General features: G+C 36.3%; 1 long non-coding RNA gene across 1 annotated transcript in view; it reads left to right on the forward strand.

The window, feature by feature from the left end:
• Positions 1 to 5221, forward strand: part of LOC139030605 (uncharacterized) — a 63511-nt gene extending 58290 nt beyond the window's left edge. Inside the window, exons 2-3 of the long non-coding RNA XR_011482996.1 lie at positions 1798 to 1880; positions 3061 to 5221. This is a non-coding gene — a long non-coding RNA (uncharacterized lncRNA). The remainder of the gene's footprint in view (positions 1 to 1797; positions 1881 to 3060) is intronic.
• The last annotated feature ends 8118 nt before the right edge of the window (positions 5222 to 13339 follow it).

The raw sequence follows: 13339 nt of genomic DNA on the forward strand, positions 1-13339 counted from the left end.
TCTTCTTAGTTCACATAAGCTACCATGAGTAAGTTAGATTCCCTGTGTGTGTGTGTGTGTGTGTGTGTGTGTGTATGTTAGCCACTCAATCAAGTCTGACTGTCCGCAACCCCATGGAGTATAGCCTGCCAGGCTCCTCTGTCCATGGCAATCTCCAGGCAAGAATACTGGAGTGGATTGCCATTCCCTTCTCCAGGGAATCCTCCTGACCCAGGGATTGAACCCAGCTCTCCCACACATCAGGCAGATTCTTTATCATCTGGGCCACCAGGAAAGCCCGAGATCCCCTGATACTCCCTAAAAACTAGATCTCTATTACAATCCTTCCTCCTTGCCCACATTTATTGAGATTGCTTTTAACACTTCTTAGAAGTACACTTCTCTAACCAAGGAATTCTGAAGGATAACTACAGGCATTTTCTTTTGTTTTTTTTCTAATTAGTTAATTTATAAGCTGTGCTGGTTTTTAGTTGCTCTGTAGACTTTCCTCTCTCTATAGTAGTGTGTATGTATCAATCCCAATCTTCTGATTTATCCCTCCCCCACCCTAAACCCCTGGAAACCGTCAGTGGTTATGCCAAAAGAGTTCATTGCATGCTCCACTGAGGAACTGCTGTCAGTGACCTCTCAGGCATAAGAAACACTCCAATGGAGAATGAAAACTTTCTTTTCAGTCAATAGCTTAACTTCCTTGCTGTGACTAGACAATTTCATCACAGAGTTTTTATGGTCCTTTGCAGATGTGTTATTTTTACAAATTGAAGATTTGTAGAAATGCTGCATTAAGCAAGTCTATCAGCACCACTTTCCCAACAGCACTTGCTCACTTCACATCTCTGCATCACTTTTTGCTAATTTTATAAATATTTCAATCTTTTTCATTATTACTATTATATGTGTTATGATGATGTTGTTTTAGCTCCTATGTAAGATAAAACTTAATTGATAAGTGTGTATATTCTGACTACTGCATTGCTGGGCTGTTTCCTCCATCTCTGTCTTCTTCTTGGGTCTCCCTATTCCCTGAGACACAACAATATTGAAATCAGGTCAACTGATAACCCTACAATTGCCTTGAAGTGTTTAAGTAAAGGAAGAGTCACATGTCTCTCACTTTACATCAAAAGCTAGAAAAGATTAAGCTTTGTGAGGAAGGCATGTTGAAAGCCAAGATAGGGCAAGAGAACAAGTGCCTCCCCAGGTAATGAAAGAATAAAAGATATTTTAGTGTGATGTACGGGATTAGGATGCTATGAATACTCTAAATCCTCTCAGATAGTTTCTGTCAAATTGTTGGGCTCACCTTCTTTCCCAATCAGTGCACTAAATTTCATACACAAGGCAAATCTGTAAATTCTACTGTGATTAGAATTCAGCAATGTCAAAAATCAATCGCTGGCTTTTTTTTGTTTTTGCCTAGCAATCTGGAAGTTATAAGAAACCTTAAGGTTACACAAAATAAAATTTCTTAACATATAAAAATTCCTGAACTTCACTCTTTGCTTTGATGTGAGAACCTAGAAATTTGACCTTGTTCTGTTACTAACGTCATCTGTTGCAACAACGCTTTCCTGCCTTCTTGGAATTTCTCATACATTTTGTACTGTTTAATGGATGAAATTACCCAGGCCCTCCATCTGTGTCCTAATACTTCATAGGCACAGGATGTCATAAATGAGCTTAATTAGAAATTTTATCTGTTCATTCCACTCAATAGAAATCTCTCTGCTTTCTACCCATCTTGGCCAGACAACCAATGCTAAATTTCTATATTTTCCTTGTTTTGGTTTCCTGCAGCCCAATTAACATGAGCTGAGAAGAATCAGACATAACTGAGCATGCACACACACATGAGACGAAGTGGAGTTTCTGTTGAAAAGGTATTTTCTTTCCTACTCAGAAGGGTATTTTCCTACCTAAAGATACATAAGTCGAACATCAGTAAAATCACCGTCAAACAGTAGAGTTGTCTTTTAGATGGACATCTCACTCTCTGGCTGATTACCTGGTGAATTGCACAACTGTTAAATTTTTCTTCACTTACCCTCGAAGCAGAGCAGAGTGTGAACAATCCTATAAAAGTGCTCTTGGAATCTAGGATATTTGCCATTTTTAGTCTTCCATCAGCATTTTGGAGAATGGTTGTGTTCAATATGTGACTCTTGAAGTTTAAACACATAGCTGACAATGGAGATTGATGCCAACTTTTGTGCTGGAGATTACGATAGATAATAAGATTATGATTGATTAGTCAGAGTTCTCCAGACAAATAGAACCAATAGTAAATATATGCATATGCAATTTATTATAAGGACTTGGCTCACACATTTGTGGAGGCTGAGAAGTCTCATGACTTGTGGCTTGCAAGCTGAAGACTCAGGAAAATCAATGGTATATTTCTGAGAACTGGAGGGACGATGGTGTAAGTCTCGGTGAGAAGAAGATTGAAATCATAGGTCAACAGTCTGGCAGAGAGTGAATTTCTCCTGCCTGTTCTTTTTTGTTCTAAGCAGACTCTCAATAGATTGAATGAAGGCTTCCCATACTGAGGGAGGTGGAATCTGCTTCACTTAATTTGGCTACTCAAATACTAGTCTCACCTGAAACACGCTTGCAGACACATCCAGAAATAATGCTTAATGCTTGTGTCACAGTCAGATTGACACAAAATTAAACATCGTGTTCACAATGCCATGTACATGAACAAGGAGCTTAGATGTTAGAGGGACAGAGCCAACTCTCTGAATGGCTATTGGTCCAAGCAATGTAATGCTCCAGAGAGACATTGGGGGGAAAGTACCAGTGGGTGGGTCAAAGAAGAATAGATGATCTTCTGGAGAGATCCTCAGCTTCAGAGGTCACAAAGGAGAATGTGACAATTACCCCAAAGAACCCAAGCACAACACATACACTCATCTCCCCACATCAGTAGAAGATATAAAGGTCAGACAAGACCAGACTAAACAAAAATGTGCTCATGAAGCACTCAAGAAGCCACATACAGTGTAGTAACATTAGGAGACCTGTACTTACCTACGTTTCTCCTCCCTTTACTTACAGAAAAGAGATGGTTTCTAGAACAAGAAAAGAGATGTCATTACAGAATCACACCATGCCGTGTGTTACCCACTTCAAACAGCCAAGGCCACAGCTCCAGCCTGCATCTGGAGGAAGAGAAGAGAAAATGTTTGAATTATGTTTGTGATTAAAGTTTTAAAAGTGAATAGAACTGTCTAAATACAGTCTGGTCATAAACTTTTTAAAAAAGGGACCTACACTCTATTGGGAAAATGGATTATGCACAATGTAATCAGAAGTGGCAGTTATTGTTAAACAATAAAATTATTCATGTTTATTTTCCAGTGAATTTAAATTCCATACTAAACTAGTTAGTTGAATAATCTATTAAAAAGTTATTGTGTATCTCACCAAACTGATGGAAAGACTGGGGTATTCAGTATAGGAATTCCTAAGAGGGAACAAGCAGGGACACCACACTCTCAATACACCACCAGAAAATGAATGGTCTTCAATTATTTCTAACATTTCTGTGTCTCTGAACTCAAGATTCAAGTACTGGTAGAAGTCCATGGGCTAAAGTTAGATCTAAGACCTAGCTATTAACCACATAATAGGTCTTCAAGGGGAATATTTTAGTAGAATCTTCAAGGGTCATTTGTTTCTGTAGTACAAGAATATTGTATTTGAATTAACTGACTTACCAGTACTACTCCCAATGACACAATTTCCTAAAATAAAATCACTTTACTTTCATAAAGGGGGAAAAAGAAAAAGAAAGAAAGAAAGATCTACTATCTAGGGTTAGAATTGGGCACAAAAATAGTCAGGCCTTACCAATAAGGCAGAAGATTTTCAATATAAGATGATTTGGTCCTTAATAGAGACTGTTGTCCAGGGACTGTGTTTATGGGTGGAAGTGTGGTGGCTTTAATGGAGCGTAGACAGGGCTGGAAGATGGGTGAAACAGGGTATGTCAACAATGTTGTGTGTGGATATTTTATTTTCTCATATAGTCTGAACCTCCTATATACCATCAGATTTACATTAAAACACTTTTTATTTCACATTCACACAATTTTACACTCAAGTATAATATATTATGGGTCAGCTTTTATAATGGCATTCAGGTTAGTGAAATCTATCCTCTTTGAAAGTTTTATCATATGTACAGAGTCCATGAAATTCTTTTGGAGCTGCAAGCCTGAAGTACATTCTCATCTAAATATATATTTCCAGAGAAATATTTATGCATAAATGAAATTTTGCCAAAGAATCACTGGATTAGAATAACTCAAGTAGGTAACTTCATAGGCATTTAAATTTTATATTGACCAATTAATTCTTACATTTTAAGGGACTTTTATAATTTCTGTGCCTTTATGCAAATCAGTTTCAAAGAGGTTTTCAGTAACTTAATTTTTATATATGGACTATAGGCAGAATTCTCTCTTTTGGGAGCACTGGTGTTTTTTCTCTTAAGGTCTTCAATTGATTGGTCCATTCACATTTTGTGAAGAGTAATCCACTTTACTCAAAGTTTACTGATTTAAATGTTAATCTCATATTAAAAAACACCCTTACAGCAATATTGAGACCAGTGTTTGGTCAAATATCCGGGTACCATAGCCTAGTCAAGTTGACAGAGAATTATACATCATGAGACACTTTCCCATAAAAGAGAAATGCTCCCCCCAAAGAGATGCTCTTTAACTGCTCTAGGACACAAGTGTATCATAAGTAGGAGAGGCTTCATTCAGAATCCCACCTCTCTATGATGATTTTGGTAAATTTCACCTCTAAGTTTCTGTTTTTTATCTTTAAATATATAAAATTATATTCTTTTAGAAACAGTACATAGATTATGCATAACACTTAAAAAGTATATACTACATGAGGGGACTAGCTTTGAACACATTATTTTCTTTAAATTTCATTAATTTACCAAAATGTCCTGGATAACCAAGACAATGAAAATAATTCATCCTAGCAAATGCATTTTATATAGTTTCCTCCCAACACCACAGAAATCATCACTAAAACATTCTGAAGGACATAAAGTATTTATTAAGAATGTCTCACTTTGCATTCAAACTCAGTTACAGAAACGGGCTAAGCTAAGATATTTTTTCCAAGACAAATACATGGACTATATTATATTTTGCAAACCATCTTCCCTTCTTTGCACTATATCGTTATGTAAATATTTTATGGAGTGATTAAATTTATGATATGTTCTGAATTTGCTTGAAATATTATGTTTTTTCTTTTAAAGGGCACAGCATGCCAATTTTGTATGGTATCAAGATGTCAGTGATAATTAGATAACAATTTGGTTATCCCTGTAAAAAGAGTTTTTTGCCCATATAAATTATCTATCATTTAACACTGTGTTGAAAGCCTACTACATGTCTATCATCTATAGTTTGCAATCATGGCTTTTCATTCCCTCAACATCTTGTTTCAGTATTGGTCTTGGGTATGTTTTACACTCCATTTTTTGTTGTCAGTCATTGCTGGGATTCATGATTTTTTAACTTTGAAAATATGTGAGGTAGGTATAATTTGACTGGTGAAAGACTTGTTGCATTTGACAGAAAACTACATATATGCCTCCAGGGACTGCTCTAAATCTGAAGAGTAAGTTTGTGATTTCCCAGGAGATGCTTAGAGATATTTTTTGTAATCTTAGCATTACTTATTCCCAGTTGAATCCTGTTTTGATGAACATAAGAGGCAGTACAAATTTGTTAGAAAAAAAAATTGGTAAAAAACTAGTTTGGGCTCACTAAACAGTAAGAGTGTCACACTGTGAGGTAGGAAAGGGAATACACATTTCTAAATTTTCATTTTATAGTCTGTAAAAGGAGTGGAGGGAGATAATCTGAGGTTTGGAAAAAAAATCCATGGGTTTCTCCAATGCTTAGCAGGTAAAAAATCTGCCTGCAATGCAGCAGATGGAAGAGATACAGATTTAATCCCTGGGTTGGGAAGATCCTCTGGAGAAGGGAATGGTTACCCACCCCAGTATCCTTGCCTGGAGAATTGCTTGGACAGAGGAGCCTGGTGGGCTACAGTCCATTGGGTCGCAAATGGACTGGGTCCAAAGAGTCGGACACGAATGAATGGCTAACACTTTCACTTCTTGGAAAGAATCACATCTAAATGGTCTTCCTATTAAAGATTTTTTTTATTATTGCATTTAGCTATTTCTGGCCTTGCTTGCCATATGGAGGCTTTGTCCCCAGGGTCAATATTTGGAAAACATTAGATTTCTGAGAGATATTTTATTAATATAGTGCCATTTTAATATAAATGCAGTGAATTTGATACTTTAGGAAACTGCTTTTCCCCACATGAAATTTCACTATTCTGTACTATTTTAGTATTAGAAATTTTGGTCATGATGAAACAAAATTCCCTATCTCAGATTCATCTAAGCAAAAATAATGAATTTGCTTGAATCTGTTGATTTAGTCAATAAAATTGCATTTCTAGTTTTCTCATACACACAACTGCACACACATTCCTAAAAGATGTCTTTTTATGTAACTCCAAAGTGTGACCACAATAAAACGACAATATTTTTGCCTTGTAATTATGAAGCAATCACTCTTGTGCCTACTCAGTTTACTGCTGCTAAGTCACTTTAGTCGTGTCTGACTCTGTGCGACCCCATCCCTGGGATTCTCCAGGCAAGAACACTGGAGTGGGTTGCCATTTCCTTCTCCAATGCATAAAAGTGAAAAGTGAAAGTGAAGTCGCTCAGTCATGTCTGACTCTTCGAGACCCCATGGACTGCAGCCTACCAGGCTCCTCTGTCCACGGGATCTTCCAGGCAAGAGAACTGGAGTGGGATGTCATTGTCTTACATATCCTCAATTGTCCATTCCTTGTAATATTCATTTATCCATTCTTTCACTTATTCATCTAACCAGGGTCATACATTTTTAGGAAACATTAAGATAAACTTGTCTTTTCAAATCTCTTCCATGCCATATTCTTAATACATCAAATTGATTTCCTCAAATTTTTAAAAAATTTATTTATCTTTAATTGGATGATAATTGCTTTACAATGTTATGTTGGTTTCCTCAAATTTTTCACCTAATTATTTTTAATCTGCTTTATTGAGTTATATACTAACATAATATAAATTTGCTTACTTTACATGTATAAATTAACTGACAAATTCCTTTTTGTTTAGGCAACAAACCTATGATATAGATCTGTACTATCTCTTCAGAGGGCGTCCCTGGTGGCTCAGAGGGTCAAGAATCTGCCTGCAGTGCATGAGGGTTAAGGCTCTTCCCTGGGCTGGGAAGATCCCCTGGAGGAGGGCATGGCAACCCACACCAGTATTCTTGCCTGGAGAATCCCATTGACAGAGGAGCCTGGCGGGCTACAGTCCACGGGGTCGCATAGAGTCAGACACGACTGAGTGACTAAGCACAGCCCAGCATATCCCTCCAGGGTTCACTCACGCTCCTTGTCAGTCCTAACCTCCCAATCCTCATCCTTCCCAAGCACTAATATGCTTTCCATAGCTGCAATTGTCCCTTTTCTGGAACTTAATAAAAATGGAGTCATATGTCATCTTTATGAGTGTTCTCATCAGTTAGCATGACGTTTTTAGACTGATCCATGATGCCATAAATAAGTAACTGGTAACTAATCTAGGTTCTGTATATTTCCATATAAATTATAGAATTAGCTTGCCAAAATTTTTTGAAAAGCTTTCTGGGAATTTATTAGGTTTGCACTGAATTTATAGATAACCTTGGAGATAATTGATCTCTTCAGATTATTATATTTTCCAATTCATGAATAGGGAACTTCTCCTTATTTATTTAATTTTATTTAATATTTACTAGCAATTAACTTGGAGAAGTCAATGGCAACCCACTCCAGTGTTCTTGCCTGGAGAATCTCAGTGACGTCGGAGCCTGGTGGGCTGCCGTCTACGGGGTCGCACAGAGTCGGACACGACTGAAGCGACTTAGTAGCAGCAGCAGCAGCAATGAATTATAATCTTGGTTATGCATATGTATTATTAAGATTTATCCCTAAGAATTTCATATTTCGATACTATTTACATGTATTTTTCATTTCAATTTCAATTGTTTATTGTACATAGTTTGCATATTGACCTCTTTTACTGTGTTATTGCTAAATTCAACTATTTCCCACAGTTTTTTTCCGAAGATTTCTTAGGATTTTGAGGTTGATCCTCATGTTATCTCTCAATTAAGGTACGCTACTTATTTATTTTCAATATATATGCTTTCAGTTTTCTTTTCCTTTACTGACCAGATAAGGATCTCTACCACAATTTTCTCTACAAAAGGTGCAATGAATATTATTGCTTAGTTAATGATTTTAGTCACCTCTAAAAGTGGTGAAAGTTGTATGTATGTATGCAGACTTTGCTAAAATTAAAAAAAAACATAATTGGATGTTGAATTTTGATAAAGGCTATTTCCTGAAACTATTGAATGGTTATAGTTTTTCATGTTTTATTTTTTTAATAGAAGGAATTGCAATGAATGATTTTTGAATGTTAAACTATCCTTGCTTTCCAGGATAATTCAACTTGGTTATGATGTATGATCATTTTTGTTCAGTCGCTCAGTCATGTTTGACTCTGTTAGCCCATGGACGATAGCACGCCAGGCTTCCCTGTCTTTCACCATCTCCTGGAGCTTCCTCAAACTCACGTCCATTGCGTCAGTGATTCTATCCAACCATCTCATCCTCTGTCACCCCCTTCTCATTTTGGCCTCAATCTTTCCCAGCATCAGGGTCTTTTCCAATGAATTGGCTCTTCGTATCAGGTGGTCAAAGTATTTCAGGTTCAGGTTCAGCTTCAGCATCAGTCCTTCCAGTGAACATTCAGGGTTGATTTCCTTTAGTATCAACTGGTTTGATCTCCTTATGGTCCAAGCGATGCGCAAAAGTCTTCTCCAACACCACAGTTTGAAGGAATCAATTCTTGGGCACTCAGCCTTCATTATGGTCCAAATTTCACATCCATACATGACTACTGGAAAAACCATAATTTTGACTGTACGGACTTTTGTTGGTAAAGTAATGTCTCTGCTTTTTAATATACTGTCTAGGTTTGCCATAGCTTTTCTTCCAAGGAGCAAGCGTCTTTTAATTTCATGGCTGCAGTCACCATCCACAGAGATTTTGGAACCCAAGAAAATAAAGTCTGTAACTGTTTCCATTGTTTCCCCATCTATTTGCCATGAAGTGATGGGACCGGATGAAATGGTTTTCTTTTTATGAATGTTGAGTTTTAACCAGCTTTTTCACTCACCTCTTTCACCTTCATCAAGAGGCTCTTTAGTTTCTGTTCGCTTTCTGCCAAGGGTGGTGTTATCTGCATATCTGAGGTTATTGATATTTCTTCCGGCAATCTTGATTCCAGCTTGTGCTTTATCCAGCTTGGCATTTTGCATTATGCACTCTGTATATAAGTTAAGTAAGGAGGGTGACAGAATACAGCCTTGACAGCCTTTCCCAATTTTGAATCAGTCGGTTGTTCCATGTCTGCTTCTAACTTGCTTCTCGACCTACATACAGGTTTCTCAGGAGACAGATAAGGTAGTCTGGTATTCCCATCTTTTTAAGAATATTCCAGTTTGTTGTGATCCACACAAAGGCTTTAGTGTAGTCAATAAAACAGAAGTAGATGATTTTGAAATTCCCTTGTTTTTTCTATGATCCAATGGATGTTGGCAGGTTGACCTCTGGTTCCTCTGCCTTTTCTAAATCCAGCTTGAACATCTGGAAGTTCTCAGTTCATATACGGTTGAATACTCGCTTGGAGAATTATGAGCATTACTTTGCTAGCATGTGAAATGAGTCCAGTTATGTGGTAGTTTGAACATTCTTTGTCATTGCCTTTCTTTGGAATAACGAAACTGAACTTTTACAGTCCTGTGGCCACTGCTGAGTCTTCCAAATTTGCTGGCATATTAAGTACAACAATTTAACAGCATCATCTTTTAAGATTTGAAATAGCTCAGCTGGAATTCCATCACCTCCACTAGTTTTGAGGCCCACTTGACTTTGCATTCCAGTATGTCTGGCTCTAGGTGAGCGATCACACCATTGTGGTTATCTGGGTCAATGGGGTCTTTTTTGTATAGTTCTTCTGTGTTTTCTTGCCTCCTCTTCTGACTGTTAGTCACTCAGTCATGTCAAACTCTTTGTGAGAAGGCAAGAATACTGGAGTGGGTAGTTATTCCCTTCTCTAGGGGATCTTCTGAATCAGGGATTGAACCAGGATCTCCTGCACTGAAGGCAGATTCTTTAGCATCTGAGCCACCAGGGAAGTCCATGATCCATTTTATATATGGTTAAATTGAATTAGCTAAATTTGATTTATATATTTTAGAAATTATGTTTAAATATATTTTTGTAATTTTTAATAATATATTTTTCTGATGTTGGTGTCAGATTAATACTCCTTTATAAAATGAGCTGGGATATACATCCTCTTATTTTATTTCCCAGGAAAGATTGTAGAATTGAATTACTTTTTAAAATGTTTGCTAGACTTCACCAGTGAAGTTTTATGGGCTTAGAGTTTCTTTGTAGGAAAACTTTTAACTGCATACCAAATTATTAATACTTTAAAATATGCAAGAGATGAGTTGTGTCCGACCCTTGTGACCCCATGGACTGTAGCCCTCCAGGTTCCTCTGTCCACGGAATTTTCCAAGCAAAAATTCTGGAGTGACTTGCTATTTCCTATTCCAGAGGATTTTCCCAACCCAGGGATTGAACTCAGCTCCTGCACTGAAAAGTGGATTCTTTACCACTGAGCCACTTGGGAGGTCTACTTTAAAATGTAGGCATTATTTAGATTATGTATTTTTAAAGAGTAAACTTTGGTACTTTTGTTATATTGAAGTATTTATCTATTTTATGTCAGTTATTAAATTGGCATGGAGTTGTTAAAAATATTCCCTTATTATCATTTTAATATGGTGGAATCTGCTCAGAATGCAGGTATGTTCTGTTTGCATTTGAAAATGTTAATGACATGTATTTCTCCTGCTGTTTGGTAAAGTATTCTATATAGTATATATTAATTCATTTGGTCTAGAATATTGTGTCATTGAATTCTATTATACCCTATTGATTTTCTGTCCAATTGTAATCCTCTGAATTACTCAGAAAGTGTTGAGAATCTTTATTTTTGTTTTCTGCTGAGACGATTGAGAGTATCCATAAGTCATGTGTCTATTCAAAGAACTCTCTGTGTTGCCGTAATTTTTGTTTCCTTCAAGGCACTAGCAAAAGATTATCTCCCAATACAACTGGTTTTGTGTCCAGAATGCACTTTCCTGACAATTGGTCTCTTAATTTTAGCTTTTTTTTTTTTTCTTGTGTTTGCAATCTGAATAAGCTGAAGATTTCCTAGTTTCATTTGGCTAAACACTTTCTTCCCTCAGTTTACCTCTTACTCACATTTGACTCCAAGCTCCAAGAAGAAATCAGGTTACACATTCAACACTATGCTTGGAAGTATTCTCAGAAAAATATGCAAGTTTGTTGCTTACCAGTTTTACTTTCCATAGAACCATAGGATGAAATTCAGCTAAGTTTCCTGTCATCAGGAGATGAAGGTGCCCTTTCCCCCAATTTCCAGTAACATGTTCCTTAGTTCCTTTTGAGACTTAACTAGCAGTGATTTTAATGTCCCTATTTCTATGAAAATTATGTTCATGATGATATAGATATTCTCTATAATATCATAGGTTTTCTCAGCCTGTTTGTGACCTCTTCTGAGTTCTCTCCAGAAGGGATATTAAGGTTCTTATTTCAACTAGCACTTTGTTCAAAGCAATCTAGACTTTTTCTATCATGAACCCTTAACATTCTTACAGCTTCTATCCATTATCCAATTCCAAAGTGACTTCTACATTATACAATTTTTGTCACAGGACTCATTGTCCTAATATCAAAATCAGTATCTGTTTTTTATTGCTGCAGCAGAAAACTATCTCAAATCTAAAGCAGCAAATGGATTATTTTATAATTTTGGAGGTCAGAATCTAGAATTGATCTGAAAGGCTGTGTTTTACATAGAGACTCTAAGGGAGAATTTTATTCCTTTTTATCCAAATTCTAGAGCTTTCTTGCTTCTTTGGTTTGTGCCCTTTTCTCCATCCTCCATTTCTGTCGTGCCTCCTCCTTCTTCTTTTGACTCTCTGTTGTAGAGATTCTTGCAACGACATCATGCCAGCTGAATAGTTCAGGATAATCTCCCATTTTAAGACCTTTACTTGCTCACATCTGAATGCTCTTTTTGAATATAAAGTAAGATATTCACAAATTTTGGGGATTAGTAAGTAGACATCTTTTTGTTGTTGTTCAATCACTGTCATGTCTGACTCTGAGATCCTATGGACTGAAGTGCACCAGGTTCTTCTGTCCTCTACTATTTAGAGACCTATTATTTAATTTACTGCACTCATCATACACTGTTTCTACTTCACTTTAATCAGTAGATTACATTTTAAAGAAACTGAAAATAAGAAAAAATGTTTTATACATTTACTCACACATTTAACATTCAAAGTTTTTTTAATAGCTTGTATAGATGCATCTGGTATTACATCTGGTATCATTTTTGGGTCTCTTTTAACATTTGTCTTTGTGCATGTCTATTGGTACTAAATTATATCCTTGATTATTTCCTAAAAACCTGTTTATTTCATCATTTTGAAAGATTCTCTTGCTTGGTATAGAATTTGGATTGATAGCTTTTTTTTTTCAGTACTTAAAATATGCTGCTTTGTTTTAATCTCATTTGCATAGTTTCTGACAACAAGTCTGCTATCATCCTTATCTGTGTAATGTATTTTTCTTTCTAACTGCTTTTAGATTTTTCTCTGGATGTCTGGTTTTTAGCAATCTCTGATGTGCCATGGTGTTGTCTCCATATTTTTTCCTGTTTTGGTTTTAATGAGCTTTTCAGGTCTATAGTTTTAAAATCTCTATAAAATTCAGTTCAGTTCAGTTCAGTTCAGTCACTCAGTCATGTCTGACTCTTTGCGACCCCATGAATCTATAAAATTAGGGAGTTATAATTGGCCATTATTTCTTCAAAAATATTTTATGCTACTTTTCCTTCTCAGATTTCTATTGTGCATATGTTAGACTATTACAAAGTTCACTATATTCTTTTGCTTTATATACTTCTGTTTTTTTCTTTCTGTGTTTCATTTTTGCATAGATTTTTTTGCTTGTTTTTTTGTTTTGTTTTGTTTTCCTGCCTTAAATTCACTAACCTTTTACTCTG

The sequence above is a fragment of the Odocoileus virginianus genome, chromosome 23, assembly GCF_023699985.2.
Source record: "Odocoileus virginianus isolate 20LAN1187 ecotype Illinois chromosome 23, Ovbor_1.2, whole genome shotgun sequence".
NCBI classification, from domain to species: Eukaryota; Metazoa; Chordata; class Mammalia; order Artiodactyla; family Cervidae; genus Odocoileus; species Odocoileus virginianus.